The sequence below is a fragment of the Colobus angolensis genome, unplaced genomic scaffold (assembly GCF_000951035.1).
Source record: "Colobus angolensis palliatus isolate OR3802 unplaced genomic scaffold, Cang.pa_1.0 Scaffold206, whole genome shotgun sequence".
Taxonomy (NCBI): Eukaryota; Metazoa; Chordata; class Mammalia; order Primates; family Cercopithecidae; genus Colobus; species Colobus angolensis.
Window position 1 is genome coordinate 257,107 of NW_012115222.1, and position 19,762 is coordinate 276,868.

The 19,762-nt window shown below is 41.9% G+C and overlaps 1 protein-coding gene across 6 annotated transcripts in view; it reads left to right on the forward strand.

Moving 5' to 3' along the window:
* GRAMD3 (GRAM domain containing 3) overlaps positions 1–19,762 on the forward strand; it is a 131,029-nt gene that overhangs the window by 80,099 nt on the left and 31,168 nt on the right. The window contains exon 1 of one of the 6 annotated variants that reach the window (XM_011942086.1): positions 18,484–18,581. The exons of the other annotated variants lie outside the window; for them this stretch is intronic. The gene's annotated coding sequence lies outside the window, so the exon portion shown is untranslated. Of the gene's footprint in view, positions 1–18,483; positions 18,582–19,762 lie in introns of those variants that run through there. 6 annotated transcript variants of the gene reach the window in all.

A 19,762-nucleotide genomic window follows, 5' to 3' on the forward strand; every position in this document is an offset into this window, starting at 1 on the left:
AGCATGTATTATGGCAGAAGAAAAAATATTAAAAACATAATTATGTATATTTTTTTTCTTACAGTGAAGATCCCCTACTTTGCAGAGGAGATAGATACCTTTTAGACATTAAAATACTGTTAGCTGGGCTTATCTGAAATGTAACAGCATGAAGACAACTTTGTAATGTTGTAATCATTGTCCCTGAAATTAAATCTAACTTCATACTGTGAAATTAGGTACACAGAAGCATGTAGGCTCTGGGATATGGATTGCTCCAAACTACAGACTGGGCCCTAATTGGTGCTGCAGAGGAAAGCAGGCTGTTTGCAGCCACTTTCAGGATTGACTCAGGGCCCCCCTCCTCTACTTTGTCACCTTCACACTGTTTCAATGATTATCTTCTTAGCCTTTTATAGCCTGAAAACTATGCAGGTGCTCAAAGGACAATCAGTAGGCTCCCAGCCTTTCTCCTCTTCTTCCCATACTCCTTCTCTTTATTTAGGCCATTTGATCATGCCATACAAGGGAGAACTATAAATAATAATGCTGGCACACAGCAACATTTCACAATTACCACTGCAATGACTAGTCCTGATATAAGATTTTTTTTTGCTAAAACAGATAATATGGTTTTAATTCTAGTGAGCAGAGCTCCTCCAGTGAGGATTTTTTTAGGAATATAGGAACCAGCTCATTAGAGGTTCTTGATAAAATATACTTCCGAATTGCAGGCATTTCAATGGTAAATAGGAGACAGAACCTACCTGATAATTGTGACAGTCTTAGATGGTCACAGGATTATATCTGCTGAAATCTGTTTCCTCACACTAAAAATTTTCAAATCAAATCAAAACACTTTTTTTCTGGCCAAAACAAATTTTTAAGCCTTGTTTTAGTGTATTTGTGCATACCTTTTTATGTAAAAAATCTATGTATGTTACTAAAGCCTCACAACATCCTAAGAAGGAATTATTATTCCTAATATGCCTATGAAGATACTTCAACAAGAGGGCTAACTATCCCACTGAATACCAGACACAACAAAAGTAAAAACAGATAGGATTTGAATTCAGCACATTAACCCACTAACTCCTAATCTCATCTTCATGTTCTTCACCTGAATATTTACATCAGTCATAATTTTGAAGCAAACTCATTCAAACCCCTCCCTAAAATCCTAAAATGCTTTTTTTTTTTTTTTTTTTTTTTTTTTGATGGAGTCTCGCTCTGCCACCCAGGCTGGAGTGTAATGGTATGATCTTGGCTCACTGCAACCTCCGCCTCTCGGGTTCAAGCAATTCTCCTGCCTGAGCCTCCCTAGTAGCTGGGATTTCTGGTGCCCACCACCATGCCCAGCTAATTTTTGTATTTTTAGTAGAGCTGGGGTTTCACCATGTTGGCCAGGCTGGTCTCAAACTCCTGACCGCCAGTGATCCACCCGCCTTGGCCTCCCAAAGTGCTGGGATTACAGGCGTGAGCCTCTGCACCCGGCTTAAAATGCTTTTTCTAATGTGTATTTACATGTATGCATTATAAAACTTCTAGATTTTTCTGTGAGCCTCCTGCTTAAAATTCCTCTGTAAATATTTCCTTGAAATCTAGTCTAGTTTAAGATACCACGTACAACTGGTGTCTCACAATTAAATGTGGTCTCTATTACTTCCCTTCTTTAAAGATTTTTTTTAAATTAAAATCTATGATTCTACAAAGCTCATTGTAGAAACCTTGACAAACACAGATCATAGCAAAAGATAAAATAAAATAACACCAGTAATTGTATTTCCCAAAGAAAACTCAGATGTGGCTCATATTTTGATTTTGGATAATGTATCTAACTAATCATCCAAAATCCAAAATTACTAAGTATTTGGAAATTTCTTTCCTGAAGTAGCATTACAGATTGATGGTTAATGGGGATTGTTTTTCTAGTAGTACTGATAAACTTACCAGTCTCTCCCAGCCCTCCTTAGAAGATTGCTGGATGAAACTAACAATAGTAATTGACTCGTTTCCCACTTAGCCCAGTAATCTTGGCTTGGTTGACACTCAGCTCAGTAGTTCCAAGATTTTGGTGGGTATAAGACTTAAGTTTTTCCCCGTCTCTACTAAAAAAATACAAAAAACTAGCCGGGCGAGGTGGCAGGCGCCTGTAGTCCCAGCTACTCGGGAGGCTAAGGCAGGAGAATGGCGTGAACCCGGGAGGCGGAGCTTGCAGCTTGCAGTGAGCTAAGATCCGGCCACTGCACTCCAGCCTGGGCGACAGAGCGAGACTCCGTCTCAAAAAAAAAAGACTTAAGTCTTTAAAAGGTCTGAAGTAGACCTAAGAAGTGCATTTTTACAAGGCCCGTACCTAAACGGTTCTGACATAGAAAGTTCTTAAGCCACAGTTTGAGAACCTCTAGTTAATGGAGTTCACAGACTGATCTTTTCAGAAACTGTATGGCTGAGGCGTACCTGAAATGACTTTTAATGGAAGAGAGGAAAATTCGTCAGCTTTATTTATATTCTCACTCCTAGTTTTAGTAAGTGTTGTTTCAGTCTGTGTATTTCTCTGCAGAGCCAGGGTCCTATTAATAGTTAAAATAAAACAGGGCCCCTGCAGGCAAAACCCTGACGCTTCAGAGTCCTCTCACATCCTCTTTCATTATCTCCCTTCCTTTGTATCTTCAAAGACATCTTTGCCCAGTCACCTTCTGCTCTCCCCACAGAGATGTTGACATTGAACTTTCCTGCACAATAGTTTTGTCTTTTCTCAGTAAAACTGGCTTTCTCTCAGCTGTGATGGAAAGACTCCATCAGTTATTTCATGCGTGCATGTTGTTATATCCATAACAGGAAACAGTGAGCTATAAAAGATAGAGAGGCCGGCCAGGCGCTGTAGCTCATGCCTGTAATCCCAACACTTTGGAAGGCTGAGGCAGGTGAATCGCCTGAGGTCAGGAGTTCAAGACCAGCCTGGCCAACATAGTGAAATGCCATCTCTACTAAAAATACAAAAAATTAGCTGGGCGTGGTGGCGGGCACCTGTAATCCCAGCTGCTAGGGAGGCTGAGGCAGGAGAATCCCTTGAACCCAGGAGGCAGAGGTTGCAGTGAGCCAAGATTGCACCATTGCACTCTAACCTGGTCAAGAAGAGCGAAACTCCATCTCAAAAAAAAAAAGAGAGAGAGAGGCCTTCCAGCACTCCACCACCACCAATCCTGGCCTACCTTTTCCAAAGAAGATTATTCCAAGAGAAAAATAGGTGGAGCACACTGGGGTAGGGGGCCAGGGAGGTGGTAAGGGGATTTATGGAATTTAAGGACAGGAGCCGTTCCCATTATCCCCCACTATTCTGTGCAGATGTCTGTCTGCCTTAAGAACACGCTGGCCTTCTAGCTTAGAAAAGACATTTCTTCAGTGCCCTCTCTAAGGTAACTTGCCTATTTGGTATCTGAAGCCATTCAAGGAGATGGTACGAATTATTGTTTTGTAAAAGCCGTTTTTTTATGAACCAAATTCTGTAGACTTTTTGTTCTAAGAGTTGGCAAGAACCTTTTGTAAGGATAAGGGGACAGGTGCCCTTTGAAGTATATGTTTATGATTGATCAATTCAGGGAATCTAATGCTTTTGAGAGAGCTGATTTTTGCACCTAGAATTCCATATTTTGTTTCAAACATACTGTTCATCTTTTAGATCTATACAGAATTGTTACAAACCTTGTAAATTATCCAAGATAAATGAGCATGTTCACATGGAAATCCAGACAATCTTTTTTTCTTCTCCTTCTTCAACTTTTATTTTTAGTTCAAGGGTACATGTGCAGGATGTGCAGGTTTGTTCCATAGATAGACGGGTGCCATGGTGGCTTGCTGCACCGATCAACCCATCGCCTAGGTATTAAGCCCAGCATCCATTAGCTATTCTTCCTGGTGCTCTCCCTCCCACCTCTCCTGACAGGGCTTAGTGTGTGATGTTCTTCTCCCTGTGTCCATGTGTTCTCATCTTTCAGCCCCCACGTATGAGTGAGAACATGCGGTGGTTGATTTTCTTTTCCTGCATTAGTTTGCTGAGAATGGTGGCTTCCAGCTCCATCCATGTCCGTGCAAAGGACATGATCTCAGTCTTTTTTATGGCTGCATAGTATTCCATGGTGTATAATGTACCACATTTTCTTTATCCAGTCTATCATTGATGGGCATTTGGGTTGATTCCATGACTTTGCTATTGTAAATAGTGCTGCAGTGAACATACTCGTGCCTGTATCTTTATAATAGAATGATTTCTATTCCTTTGGGTACATACCCAGTAATGCGATTACTGGGTCAAATGGTGTTTCTGCTTCTAAGTCTTTGAGGAATTGCCACACTGTCTTCCACAATGATTGAACTAATTTACGCTCCCACCAGCAGTGTAAAAGCATTCTTTTTTCTCTGCAGCCTTGCCAGCGTCTGTTTTTTCTTCACTTTTTAATAATCACCATTCTGACTGGTGTGAGATGGTATCTCATTGTGGTTTTGATTTGTATTTCTCTAATGATCAGTGTTGTTGAGCTTTTTTTCATATGAAAAACCCAGATAATCTTGAGGGCCAGCACAGCCTGAGGACTTGCTGACACAAAGTGTCGATGGGCCAGAGGAAGTGGGCAGCCTGGCTGTCACATCACACCCTGTGTCCGCTGCTGCTCAGGTTTCTCTCGCTGTCTCTTGGGTATGTGTTGGGGGAGTTGGGGGGGTGAGGAGGGGGTGGGAGGGCAGATTAAAGAGGAGCAGCTGCAGCCTGAGGCACAGACAGGATGCAGAGTGGCTCCATCATCCCACCTAGAGTCATGGACATATACCCACTTCGATACATTCTGTTCACAGCCATAATTCCTTTCATGCTGATTCATGTCATTGGGAATCTCTCTTCTTCAGCTTCAAGCTGAATCTGACTCAGGTGTTGAGACTGGGGAATGGCATTTCCATTTTTTCCTCTCTTCAGGACAGCCAGAGCAGGAAGGGCAAGAGAAAAGGGACCCTGGTACCTGGTGATGTCAAAGTAGGTAGCTCCTACTGCTGTGCTAGCAAGAGCCATGTGGGCTAGTGTGAGAAGAGGAACTCTCCCAAGTCCCTTACTGGGTAACCAGATACCCAACAGTGTGCCTAGAGGTGCTTTAGTCCACTCCAATCCTAAATACTACTACCTCGTGCTAATAGTTTCCCTGAAAAACAGCCATATTTCACTCATTTTTTAAAAATCAATTACAATTTTGTCTTAAGGTTTGATGTTGGTATTGTGTTTATTTTTTCAAAGAATCTTTATCTTCTAGAGTTATACACTGCAATAATTACAGATGAAAAGATAATACGGTCTGGGATTTGTCTCAAAACCAGTAGGAGGTAGGAGTGGTGCGGTACAGGTATATAGATGAAACAAGATTGCCTTGTTTATACTGTTCTGTCTACTTTGTACATGTTTTATATGTTATAAAATGTTCATAGTAAGTGGTTTAAAACTTTAAAAATCATTTATGAAAATAAGTGGGTACCCTTATTTACTCAGCTGTGCTATAAATTTCATATTAACCCCCCAAAACTAGACCAGTCTGGGTGTTTCTAATAAAATCCAGCAATAACCATGACTGATTTTAAAACATTCACTGCTTCTCTTATCAACAATGCCTAGCTTCATTGGTCATGTAGAAAATGCATACATTCCCCAAGCTTTTAAAAATTTAACAATAACAACAAAAAACCTCTGTGTGTTCTCAATTTGACTAAGGTGTGACAGAAAGCAGCTCTGTGACGCAGGCTGTGAGAGGAGGATCTGGTGTGGAGGCGAGGAAACCAGGGCCCTTACTAAGACACTGAAATATGATAAACATCCTTATGAAGATGCCACTCCCAGAAACTGGGACGTGAGCTACTCGTAGGAAGCCACAGACCATGGAATACAGATTCTTCTCCTGGAACCTTCTCCATTTCCAAGAAGGCATAAAATGAAGGAAAGCAATCCTGTTTTCTTTCCATTTCTTGGAATCTAATATCTAAGCATTGCCCTTTAAATCTAGCAAAGTAAAGCAAACTCAGGCATGGTGGCCCCTCCCAGCAGTAATTATGAGATCATTTGGCCTCAGTAACCAGGCAGACTCCACTACCTTTCACCTAGTTTTGTGGGAAGAAATGATAAAGCTCCCTCGATGGAAATGTTCCTTCTTTAGCCATAACCTTCACAGGATCCATCTGTCTAATGTTTGTCTGAAGGTATTGGAAGGGCAGACCGTTGCCTCACCAAAAGCATCCTCAGTAGTTTAGTCTACTGAACTATGGGGAGTTGTTCCAGAACAGGATCCAAACCCCAGCAGAAAACTCCTGGCCTTTCCCATGCCAGTTTTCCCAAGCCCAGGAATTCCAAGTGAAGTACATCCATTCCTATTGCTATTTATACTGTCTGGTATAGCCAAAATGGACTCTGGGCTAGAAATCAGAAAGCCTGGCCTTTGGAGCTGGTTTAAGGAACGTGAAGTCCTTAAGGTAAATGAATCGAACCCCTTTGTGGGGATACAGAGATGTGAAAAGACCAGGATCCTGCCCTCCAGAGGCTTATGGTCAAAGCAGGGCAAAGACAAGTAAACAGTAGCCCATTTATAATTTTTTTTTTTTTTTTGAGACAGAGGTTGCCCAGGTTGGAATACAGTGTGGCATGATCTTGGCTTACTGCAACCTCCACCTCCCAGATTCAAGCAATTCTTTGGCCTCAGCCTCCTGGGTAGGTGGAATTACAGGCATGCACCACCACACCCAGCTAATGTTTGTATTTTTAGTAGAGAGAGGGTTTCACTGACCAGGCTAGTCTCAAACTCCTAACCTCAAGTAACCCACCCACCTCAGCCTTCCAAAGTGCTGGGATTACAGGTGTGAGCCACGGCACCTGACCCCATTTGTAATTTTTAAACAAAGCACATACTAAAGTGACACAGTTTCCATGACAGTCACAGGGTACTGGAAAGGAGCACAAAGAAGAAGAGGTCAGTCCTTAGGACCCAGAGGGGGTTGGGGAAGTCGCCAGGTAGGAGGTGACCCGAGCAAGAGCTATATCTTGAAAGATAAGCAGGCCGGGCGCGGTGGCTCAAGCCTGTAATCCCAGCACTTTGGGAGGCCGAGATGGGCGGATCACGAGGTCGGGAGATCGAGACCATCCTGTCTAACACGGTGAAACTCCGTCTCTACTAAAAAATACAAAAAACTAGCCGGGCGAGGTGGTGGGCGCCTGTAGTCCCAGCTACTCGGGAGGCTGAGGCAGGAGAATGGCGTAAACCCTGGAGGCGGAGCTTGCAGTGAGCTGAGATCCGGCCACTGCACTCCAGCCCGGGCGACAGAGCAAGACTCCGTCTCAAAAAAAAAAAAAAAAGAAAGATAAGCAGTGCGTGCAAGGGACCACAGAGAAGGCAAGGCTGCTCAAGAGGAGGGTGCTTGGGGGCAGCATAAGAGGTTCAAAGCCAGAAAGGGAGGCTTCACATTACAGAGGACCTGTTTGCTGTACTCATCTTCAGCTTTATCCTGTAGGCAACAGAGAGCCAAAGGGGTTTTAAAGGAGGAGAAGGAATGATGTGATCGTATTTGGGCTTTGCAAAGATCCCAGAGCAAAGTGATCTTCCATATAGATGGAAGGAGGAGAGGACACGTACAACTCAAATGAGGTAGGGAGGTATAGCGGTCCAGGCAGGAGGCATTGAGGACCCTAGCTAAGTCAATTAAATGAGGGAAAGAAAAAGAGGGGACTTAATTAGAAAATATTAAGAAGGTAAAGTCTACAGGTCTTGGTGTCTGGCCGGGCTTGGAAAGAGAAGGCTGGTCATAGTATGCGAGTAATAGAGGCTTCAGTCACCAAGATTGGAGTTGTGTGGGCCCTCAATGAACTCATCTTTGTTTCCTTATTTGTGAAATGTGGATAACACCTGTCTTACATGCCTGCCTCGAACATCTGTCTAACATGCCTGTCTTACATGCCCACGTGAGGGTTAGTGTGGTATCGTGGTGTCATGGGTATGAATGCTCCTTAAATGGCAAAGCACCATGCAAATATAAAGTCATTCAGGAAATCCAGTAGAAAGGAGTGGCAAGGAAGAGGGAAGAGGCAGAGATGTGTTTTCCAAAACAACACGTTTAAAGTGCAGATAGAGAAAATGCATATTTATGGTGGGAAAAATTAAGGACAGTAAATAAAGACGTCAAATATAAAATTAAAATATTTTAGATCCACTGCTTATTTCCTTGAAAGAGGTACTAGCTGTCATGTACAAATTATATTCAATCTAATTATTCTATCCCGTAAAAGTTAGCTATATTTAAGATATTGGGGTAAACATTTTAACAGCAGTGAAGAGTTATCACTAGTTCCACAATTATTTCATATGTTGATACTTGTAATAATTAAAATCATGTATATTTTTACATAACAATATGGAATAATTCTATATTGTTGACACTAACATGACAAACCACATGGATACATTCTAGGGAAAGCCAAATACAGATATGAGACATTCACATTCTTAGGTAGATTAACACCTTTGAAACTTCACAATTTGAAATAACTAAAACTACACTCTCTTTTATTTTTTGCCATGGGATATCATGAACTTCTTTTTCCTTACGTGTGTCTAATTTGAGGGTGTTTTGGTTAAACCAAAGCCTTTTACATAAAACTGCTTTCACCAATATACAAATATATTCCACTTTTTTAAAGTGACAATGTCTTTCTTCTCTAGAAGTTGAGTCCCATTAATTTTTTATTGGAAAAGGAATCCTTAGCTTTAATAATACTTGGCATTTAAGCAAAGAGAATTTTCACATGTGCTGCTGACGCCCATGTTGATTCACTTGGTGGGATATGGCCTGAGACCCGAACCTGGCCTCTGGGAAAGTCCTGTATGTCACATCCTGTGAACACCCTACTCTGTCCTCATGTGTGTGCGGCTCTGCACTGTAAGATCAGAACACAGGAGACTGAGGAAGTAGCAATGCGGAGTTTGAGTGAGGGAGAAACAAAGGCACAGGTTTCTGGAACTATTTTGGACCCCCATAGTAACTTTTAACTCTGCTGCAGCGCCCGTGTACTTGGTCTTTTAAGCTCTCTCTGGCTTTTGATATCTTTTTTTTTTCCTCCTACATGAAACAGAAGACAGAGTTACAGGAAATGAAGGCTATAAGAGGAAAGAAAGAGCTATAGTCATCACAAATGCCAGGGTGGCAAGAGGCAGCTCTTCTTTCAGGGGCTTAGCTGAGGGCCAGAGGAGCACAGCTTGTCTCCACGGGGGTGGAGAGGGGTGCCTGAAAACAAAAGCAAACATTTCTGTCTTCTAAGTCGGCTTCTAATGGCCCTGGTTTTTGTCTGTTTTAAGCTAAAAGGTTATCGCACTATTAATAGGTAAAAAATTCTCTTCTGACCACATACATGTATTTCTAGCATAATATATTCTCTCTCTCTCTCTCTGGATAAAATCTGTTAGCATATTAGCATAAATATAATTTTTGTAAGGTCAGACAAGAGATTTGAAGTATAATTCAAGGGGAATTTGTATTCACATAATGAAACATTCTGCTGTGAAGTTTACTAGCAATGCCTCTCTGGGCTATCATTTCTGACTCGTCCCATTTCCTTTCTCACCTATCACCTGGTCCTCATTCATTCTCTGTCCTAGAAGAGAGCCTCTAAAACTGGTGTCAGTCCATTCAGCCTGCTGCAAAAAAAAAAAAAAAAAATGTTGCTCCCTGTGTCCCGGCCTGTCTGGCTCTAGCCTCAGCTCAAAGGGGCCCAGGTATGGCTCAGGCTACCACTCCATAGGGTGCAAGCTATAAGCCTTCACGGCTTCTGTGTGGTGCTAATCCTGCAGACACACAGAATGCAAGAGTAAAGAAGGCTTGATGACTTCCACCTAGATTTCAGAGGATATATCAGAAGGCCTACGTGCCCAGGCAGAAGCCTATCATGCAGCGTAGCCAACACAAAAACTCTACAAGGGCAGTGCTGAGGGGAAATGTGGGGTTGTGCCCCCACACAGAGTGCCCACTGGAGCACTGCCTAGTGGAACTGTAGGAAGGGAGCCACTGTCCTCCAGACCCCAGAATGGTAGAGCCTCTGGCAGCTTGCACCCTACATCTGGTAAACCCACAGGCGCTCAACTCCAACCTGTGAGAGCAGCCAGAGAGGCTGCACCCTGCAAAGCTGCAGAGACAGAACTGCCCAAGGCCTTGGGAGCTCACTCCTTGCACCAATGAGCTCCATGACTTGGTCTTGAACTTCCAGCCTCCAAAACCATGAGAAAGAAATTTCTGTTGTTTACAAGTATGTTAGTCCATTTGCATTGCTATGAAAGAGTACCTGACACTGGGTAATTTATAAAGAAAAGAGGTTTAATTGGTTCATAGTTCTGCAGGCTATACAGGGAGCATGGTGTGAATAATCTCAAAAGAGATCGTTTTGGAGCTTTAAGACTTAATGACTGCCTTGCTGGGTTTCAGACTTGTGTAGGGCCTACTTCCCCTTTCTTTTGGCCGACTTCTCCTTTCTGGAATGGGAATGTTTATCCAGTGCCTGTATCACCATTGTATCTTGGAAGTACATAACTTTTTTTATTTTACAGGCTCATTGGTGGTAGGCGATGAGTCTCATATGAGACTTAGTACTTTAGACTTGATGCTGGAACAAGTTAAGACTTTTGGGGACTTTGGGGAAAGTACTATTGTATTTTGCAATGTGAGGATGAGATGTGAGGGGCCAGGGGCAGAACGATATGGTTTGGATGTTTGTCCCCTCCAAATCTCATGTTCCAATGTGATTCCCAGTGTCAGAGGTGGGACCTGGTGGAAGGTGATTGGATCACGGCAGTGGTTCCCTCACAAATGGGTTCACACCATCCCCTTGGTGATGAGTGAGTTCTCACTCAGTTCATATAAGATCTGGTTTTTTGAAAGAATCTTGGACTTCCCCTTCTCTCTGTTGCCCCCACTCTCACCATGGGACGTGCCTGCTCCCCCTTCGGCTTCCACCATGATTGTAAGCTCCCTGAGGCCTGACCAGAAGCAGATGCTGGCACTATGCTTCCTAGACAGCCTGCAGAACTGTGAACCAATTAAACCTCTTTTCTTTATAAATTACCCAGTCTTAGGTGTTCCTCTATAGCAATGCAAATGGATTGATATTCTTGTAAACAACAGAAATTTATTTCTCATAGTTTTGGAGGCTGGAAGTTCAAGATGAAGTCATCAGCAAATTCAGTATATGGTGAGGACATATTTGCTGTTTCAGGGATGGCTACATTTTGTTGGATCCTCATGTGGTGGAAGGGACTAATGAGCTCCTTACAAGGGCATTAATCCCATTCATGAGGGCTCTACCCTCATAATCTAATCACCTCCCAAAAGCCCCACATCCTAATGCCTTCACCTTAGGGGTTAGAATATCAACATATCAATATTTGGTGGACACAAACATTCAGACCATAGCACCCAGTTTCCCTGACATTACTCTCTTGCAATACCCGTCTATCAAAAGATAGACGATAATTTTCTCATGAGTATCAGGTTCATAAACTGTCACATCTCAGGAAACCATGGCAGGGCCTGTTATTCCCTCCTAAATTCAGAAGCACCGTTATCCGTCCATCAGTAAGTCTAGCCCCTCAGCCACTCTATTCCTTATCATTCTACTCTCCTGGCAGTTCTCGTACTACAGATACCACTTCTTGGCATTCCTGATATATAAGTCAGTTCTTTCCTTTCTCCTCCTTTTTTATGACTCTTGCTTGAAGTTCTCATCCTCATAGCTTTGTTCTCTTTGATCTTCTGTTCCTTTAAAGTGAGGTTCCAAATTGGTCTCCTTTATGATAGACCTCACTGAGTAATGAAAATTTTCATTTTCTCTAAGTATGTTTTTCTGGACTTTAAAACTAATTCTTTCCTAAACACAGTCTTCAGGACAAAAACCTTAATCAAATAGATGTCCTCTAATATATCTTAGGTATATTAAAGTGGCTCATTGTGACATCCAACTGCTACTGGAGAAGAGCTTCAAAAAGGAATGAAGATATGAGGCCAAGGTGGGCGGATCACCTGAGGTCAGGAATTTGAGACCAGCCTGGCCAACATGGTGAAATTCTGTCTCTGTTAAAAATACAAAAATTAACTGGGCATGGTGGCACACGCCTGTAATCCCAGCTATTCAGGAGACTGAGACAGGAGAATTGTTTGAATCCAGGAGGTGGAGGTTGCAGTGAGCCAAGATCACACTACTGCACTCTAGCCTGTACAACAGAGCAAGACTCCATCTTAAAAAAAAGAGGAATGAAGACAGAAATTCCAAAAAAATGCTTAAAGTCTCTGCCCCTAAAAAGGTTATAGTCTACTTTGGAGGAGATATATTCAGTATATGTTTTTAGAAAGTTTGGTAGTATTATGCAATGCAAAATAGCATTCATGTACTGAGGCTGTAAATAGCAAAAGAGAATTCACTATCAGCAGCATCAATCTTCCTTGGCTGGAAACTAGAAAAGTCCATTGCTACCTCCTTGCTGCATTTTATAATTTACTTTGTTATTTTCCAACTGTGCTTGGCCTCAAAATGCTACTGCTGTGAAGTTAGTTTGATGAAGACAGTCTTTTCAAGTTTCCATATGGTTTCAAATTATTGCTCATCTAACTAATAATCAGTTTGAAAAAATAAGTTTGCATACAATGCCAATTCAGCAGTGGGGAAAATGAAACGACTGACCTTTTTCTCTTGCTCTCACCCGCTCTTCCAAAACTTGTCAACCACACTTGGGAAGGAGTTCGTTCATGAGGTAGGTTTTGAGATAAAATTTAAGCCCAAGCCCTTTTTAAAATGCTAATTGTTTTCCTATATTGCAAATAGATGTCTAGGCAATAAGTATTAATTGCATAATTTCTTATATTATTGATAATGAAGAGATGGAGGTCAGTATCAAAGTGGGGATGTAACTGGATTTGTTCAGAGTCTGGTATGATGGGTTCCTGTGTGTAGAGAGGAGGGAGCAGAGAACTGAGAATCAATGCATAGAGGAAGGACAGAACATGATATAAGTGCAGCCAAGGTAAGAAGACCAACATGGCTGGAACAGAGAATTCCTTTTGAAAAGCAGAGGGAGATTGCAAAACTGGAGGGTCTTGGCTCGTGTCCAGATGCCTCGATCTGGTGCTCAATAGAAAGCCATTGTTGACTCTGGAGCATGACATAATGGAGGCGGTGTCTCAGGAGGATGAATTGCACATTGATGTCCCAGAAGTCTTGGAGAGTAAGATCCTAGAGATCATTGCTGTGCGTTCCAAGGGTGGAAGGGAAATCACTGCAGCTGCACCCACTCTCTACTGTTGACTTCATCTTAAAGCAGTGACGAAAACCATTGGGGGTGTTTGGTTACTTTTTTAAAAAAAACATAAGCTAGTTTGAGTTGGGTTTCTGTCTCTCCAGAATCAGAATCTTAACAATTAATTGCTTTTTGGAGTTATATGAGTTGCCTTAGGCTTTCAAAGAGACATAATATTTTAGGAAAACAGAATTAGGAGTAGATATAGAGGCAGGAATGAATCACACGATTGTTCATGGGACAATGATTTGTCCACTTTCATGAGAACAGAGGGGTCTTCTTTGAGACCATATTAAAGAAGTTACTGGAGCCAGATGGTGGCCTCTGCTAAACCATTTCCCTAGCCCTGCTATTGCTGCTGGTGTTTAGGTATTCATTTTTGCTACAGCAGTGTGCTTGAGACTCAATGGAATTAGTTTCCAAACTGGCGGAACCTCTCCTCTGCAAAATCTGATATTCTTTTTATTGTTGACCTATTTGGGGCTCTTTTGGTTTTATTAGACACAGTTTTCTACCTGCTATCAATATAACGTCTATTATGTCTAAAACTAAATTTACAAAATCCTTCCCACCAAACTACAATTTCGCTCGTGTTCCCTATAACTGTTAGTGGCAATGCCATCCTCTCCATCCCCCAGATAATCTTGGTGTTCTCAGATGTTCCTCTCCATTGTGTGCTCTCCCTAATCATTCCAATGTTATCTCTGGATTTTCCCTCCAATGCAGTGTCTGCTTCTTGCCTTCAGATTCACCTCCCTACCTGCCTTTCTGTTTTCTCTCGTCTCCAGCTTCCACCCTCCCTTGTTCTTGTACAAATAGGAATATAGTCCTCCAGAAGCCCATAGGTCATCAGGTCCATGATGTATAAAAGGTGGGCATTTAATATCTCGTCATTTCATTCCTTCTGTTTAAAAATCTTCAATTAATACCTGCCACCAGTCAAATGAAATCTAAAAGTAGCCTTCTCTCATTAGGAGTCAAACTTCACAACTTAAATTCTGCTTCTTCCTGCTGCCTGTACTTCAGAAAAAAAACTACTGGATTTCCTTGTGAGAGTGACTTTTCCTTGTCTGCATATTTTGCGTCTGCCTTTCCTTGTGTTTCTCATGACCTTATGGCATCTCTATGAGTCCAAATTGTATGTATCCAGCTCAAATCTCAATCCTTCCACAATAATCATTGTATAACTACAGCGTTTCTTCGGGCAGAGAGGTGGCACCGACGGCTGTGATTCAGTAATGAAAGTTTTGATGTCTCCAATCCAAAGGACTGTTTTATTTTTACTGTTTTATACAACAAATAGAAATATAATTTACATTTCTCATACTGAAATATATTTCTGACAGCTATAATATTTTTCTACTTAACTAGAACAGACATAGTGCCCTCCCCATACACAAGGGTGTCATGCTTATTTCTTCCACACAACGTCTCTGAGTCTCCTCTTTACAATTAGAAGAGGTTTCTGAATTCCTTAGACACCTTCTTTATGACACAATATCCTTTACGACATGTTTTGTTCTTTATTTATGTACTAACCTTAAGTTCCCAGTAAAGCCTAAGTCCTTTGAGAACATAAAATCTGCTATGAGGTTTTACACATAGTAAGAGCTCAAACAGTTGAAGATAGTAAATCCACTGATTTTTATTATCCACTCTGTACCTTACATCTTTGCTACAAGGATATGAATAAAACTTCTAAAATTGTTTAAATGCTTACCAAAATACTATAATTCATTAAAATTGTATAATGATCTCAGTCCCACCTCTCCCATCCCGTATCTGCCTCCTCAGTAGCTACCACTTTTTGTTGTTGAGATAGGGTCTCACTAGGGTCTACCCCAGGTCACCCAGGGTAAAGTGCGGTGGCACAATCACGGCTCACTGCAGCCTCAAACCCCTGAGCTGTAATCCCAGCTACTCAGGAGGCTGAGACAAGAAAATCACTTGAACCTGGGGGGCAGAGGTTGTAGTAGCTGAGATTGTGCTACTGTACTGCACTCCAGCCTGAGTGGCAGCAAACCATTAGATAAATTGGCAAAATGCGCATGCAAACAACTAATTGACAAAACAAGAAAAATTTTAATAAGTGCTTAGATATATGGAAATACACTCAGCTTTACTCTTAAGAAGAAAATGCAAATGAAAACTGTAGTGGAGGCCGGGCGCGGTGGCTCAAGCTTGTAATCCCAGCACTTTGGGAGGCCGAGACGGGCAGATCACGAGGTCAGGAGATCGAGACCATCCTGGCTAACATGGTGAAACCCCGTCTCTACTAAAAATACAAAAAAAAAAACTAGCCGGGCGAGGTGGCGGGCGCCTGTAGTCCCAGCTACTCCGGAGGCTGAGGCAGGAGAATGGCGTAAACCCGGGAGGCGGAGCTTGCAGTGAGCTGAGATCCGGCCACTGCACTCCAGTCCGGGCGACAGAGCGAGACTCCGCCTCAAAAAAAAAAAAAAAAAAAAAGAAAACTGTAGTGGAATATTTTTGAGCCTTTTACATTTGCAAAGATCAAAAAGTTTAGCACTAGTCATGATTAAAATGATTATTGTTATTTTGTGTGCCAGCTATTAGGTACTTCAAAATATGTATATTTTTAAGGCTAACACTTTATTAGTGAGAAGATATAAACACTGTTGTATATTTGGGTGTGAATCACAAACTGTCTACTGAGGGCAATTTGGCAATAGCTGTAACGTTTTTTCTATCATATACCTTTTGATGCAGCAGTTCCATTTCCAGAAAATTATTCACATGTTATAAACATATAAGGACATTTGTGCAATGTTGTTAGTATTTGCAAAAGACTGGAATCCACCTACATGCCCCGTCAATAAGGAACTGGTTAAATAACAGTTCATCCTCACAATGGAACTTTATGCAGTCATTTAAAAAGTATGAGGAAGATCTTTAGGTACTGACAGGGAAAGAGCACCAAGATACAATAAGTAAAAAAAAAAAAAAAGCAAGGCGTAGAATAGCATGCTATCTATCATTTGTACTTCAAAAATGCACGTGCTGATATGTGCACAGACTCTCCCAGGAAGGACACACAAGTTGCTGGGAAGAGTAGGTGCCTTTGTGGAGAGAAACTGGGTCACCATGAAACAGGGGTAAAAAGAAATTTGTTTTTCTATTTGTAACTTTTAAATTTTATACTTATGCTTATAGTGCCTATTCAGAAATAAATATGTAGATAGATAAATGAAATGTGTAGTTGTCCAAACAAAAATATATGTATCCGAATTGTAAATGGAAGGTCATTCTTCTTGACTTATAAAAATCTAATTTGGGAGATTCCAAGTTTATGAAATTGGAGAAGCTAAAGGGTTTCCCAGCCATCCTGTCTCCATTGCTCACTCTTGTACTTCCACACTCCATTCTATTTCCTTCTTTTGGTCACTGTGAGGCCTCTCTTTATTTGTACTATGGCTGCTGTCCAGCCCTCTTCCATCTCTATAGCCCAGCTCTTTGCTTTCCAAAGAGTGTCTGCCAGCCACGGAGCCACTGAGCGGGCAGCTCTCTGAAAACAAACGCCCATGAGGCCCCAGATCTTGGTGAATCAAGATGCCAACCTGGTTTTCACTACAGGGTTTCAGCAACACTCTACTTTCAGAGACCCACCCATGACCACAAAAATCCCATTTCCAGGAATTTATTCTATGAAGACCCTCAGATGAAACATATCCTATCTTCAAGACTCTTCTAAACCTTTGTTGGTCAAGACTGTGGCTTTAAAATGATCAGAGACTTCTTAAAAAATAATGGTAGATATAAAACTACCTCTACTTCTGCTACCATAAGGAAGCTTAGTGACATATTTTTATGCCTTTAGCTTAGATTAACATGTAAGTAGACTCAAACACAGGGACTCATCACTGTAAGTAGAAGGGAACACACCTTCTTGGACTGAACCACAGTGAAACACTTGTTTTCCTTCACCTGAGACACAGCTTAATCATAACTTCTGCCCTCAGCTACTTATTTACTTGGACTTGCATGTGATGGTGCCTGAATACAATACATTCCCAGCAGGAGGGGTAAAGGGCCAGTGATGTGACAAGAGAAAGGCATATTGAGTTTACCTGAAACTCACAGATACTATCTCCAGGAGGAATGATGGTTGCCTCCACATTAGAGTTCTAATTCTGAAAAATTGTGAAATCCAAATTTAAGTCATCATCAAACTAATGAGGTCTGGGAAGTGACAAATATTAGATGATTGATAGAGATTGTACAACCTGTTTTTGTATTTATAAATTGTGTAACAGTGTGTGGCAGTGTTTTATTGAAACAAGGTTTTCCTAGCCAGTAATAAAAATGTTGTCCTCTGGCCAGGCGTGGTGGCTTATGCTTTATAATCCCAGCACTTTGGGAGGCCAAAGCGGGCAAATCACTTGAGACCAGGAGTTCGAGACCAACCTGGCCAACATGGTGAAACTGCATTTCTACTACAAATACAAAAATTAGCCAGCCATGGCGGCAGGTGCCTGTAATCCCAGCTACTCAGGAGGCTGAGGCAGAAGAATCACTTGAACCCGAGAGGTAGAGGTTGCAGGGAGCGGAGATCACGCCATTGCACTTCAGCCTGGGCGACAAGAGTGAAATTCTGTCTCCAAAAATAAATAAATAAAAATAAAAATGCTGTCCCCTAATAGGTGAAGTCAGGTTTAGTTGTTATAAGCATGACTGTCTCACTGCTTTGAAATTTCTACTAAAAACCTTTCAGGCAAGGACCATAACTGATGCTTAAAGTGGGTTGAAGATGGGAGGAGAAATAACCTGCCAAGGCCAAGTGAAGGTTGATCCTGTGTCTCCAGCATCTTCTACTGCTTCTGTGGATAGTTAACAACCGCCATCTCACTTACCTGTCTCACCTACAAAGCTCTGAGCACCCTGACAGCAGGGACCAGTCCAGTAAATATTTGTTGAAAAAGGAGGATTGGTTTTTTTGGGTGGTTTTTTCAGTTGACTCTTTTAGTCAAAGTCCGTGACAGGGCTTTGTCTTCTGGTTAAAAAGTAAATAAAAACTGATTTCCTTATTTTCATGATTTAAATGAAACCTGTTCACCTTCGTTGACCATAGCTTTACAGTTGCTGAGAGGCCTGATTCAGCTTCATTGACTTCAAAGTTTCCAAAAGGCCTTGAGGAAGCATTCCATTTCCCCTCCCACACTGCTCACTCAAACACACGCTAGCCTCTGCTGCTTGAATTCTACATAGTTTCAGTCTGCTACTGATAAGACCTCCAAGGTAAGGGACGCTTGCAGGAATAATCTTGCCTGTGTGAGGAATTAACTTGCTTGAGCCTGTAGCATCTTTAAGTAAGCAAAAACCTAAGATCGAATTGACCCGTAGGTGAATTTCACTTCCTCTTTGAGATACTACATAATTAATCCGTATCATTCAACCTATAAATGACCACCATGAGCAAATGCTGAGCTGAGTGCCCTGGAGAAAAAAAACAGACATTCCCTGCCTTTGAGGAACTTAGTCTAGTGCTGGATAACTAAGATTTTTGGGAGAAAAGGTACCAGTACAAAGTATTAATTAATTAGATGCCTAGTGAGTTATAAAATCAGCAGGCAGCATAGAGACTTTTAAGCAATGTGGAGGATGTGCCTTCTGGCTAGGGCCTTCAAGGAGAGAACCAGTGCTGAAGACAAGACACAAGCTGAAGGAGAAGTAAAGTGGAGAGTATGTAGGAAAAAGGTGCTTTGAGTACAACTGTATGTTCCATCCTTGAAAGACATTGTTTGAGTAGGACAATCTAGAGGCATGCACTGTAATCTTTTCAGTGCTAAGCTGAGTCCCAAAACAGGACCACCTCATGTGGTTAAGCACTTAGTCACCTGCACTGCACACAAAAGCCTGACCGAGATGGGTCAGGGTCAAAGAGGGACTGAAATCTAGCCTCAGTTTTGCTGCCTTCTGATGTTGGTGCTGGGCCATTTCTGCCCAGAGCAAGGAGCACCTTATCTCTGCCAGGAGCACCTTTTGCAGAGTGGTTCTCTGTACACAAAGATGCTGTACAGGACAGCTCTGGCCCTCCCTCTAAGCCTTCATCTGATCCTGCATAAAATCCAGTAAATATCTGAATAAATGTTGAGATGGATTATTGAAGTTCTATACCCAGTCTCTACTTAAAGAGGGCTTCTCAAGTAGATTTCTGCCTGAATCTGTTGAAGAAGAGAGATAATGTGTGTGTGTTTTGGGGGAAGAGGAAAAAGCCAGAGATGTGCTTTAAGGCCTCTTAACTATTCTAAAAATTCTTTGAGTCCACAAATTAAACATGGTGTTAAGTTTAATAAAGTCCAATTATTACTTAAACCAAAACACGGTTGGCCGGGCGCGGTGGCTCAAGCCTGTAATCCCAGCACTTTGGGAGGCCGAGACGGGCGGATCACGAGGTCAGGAGATCGAGACCATCCTGG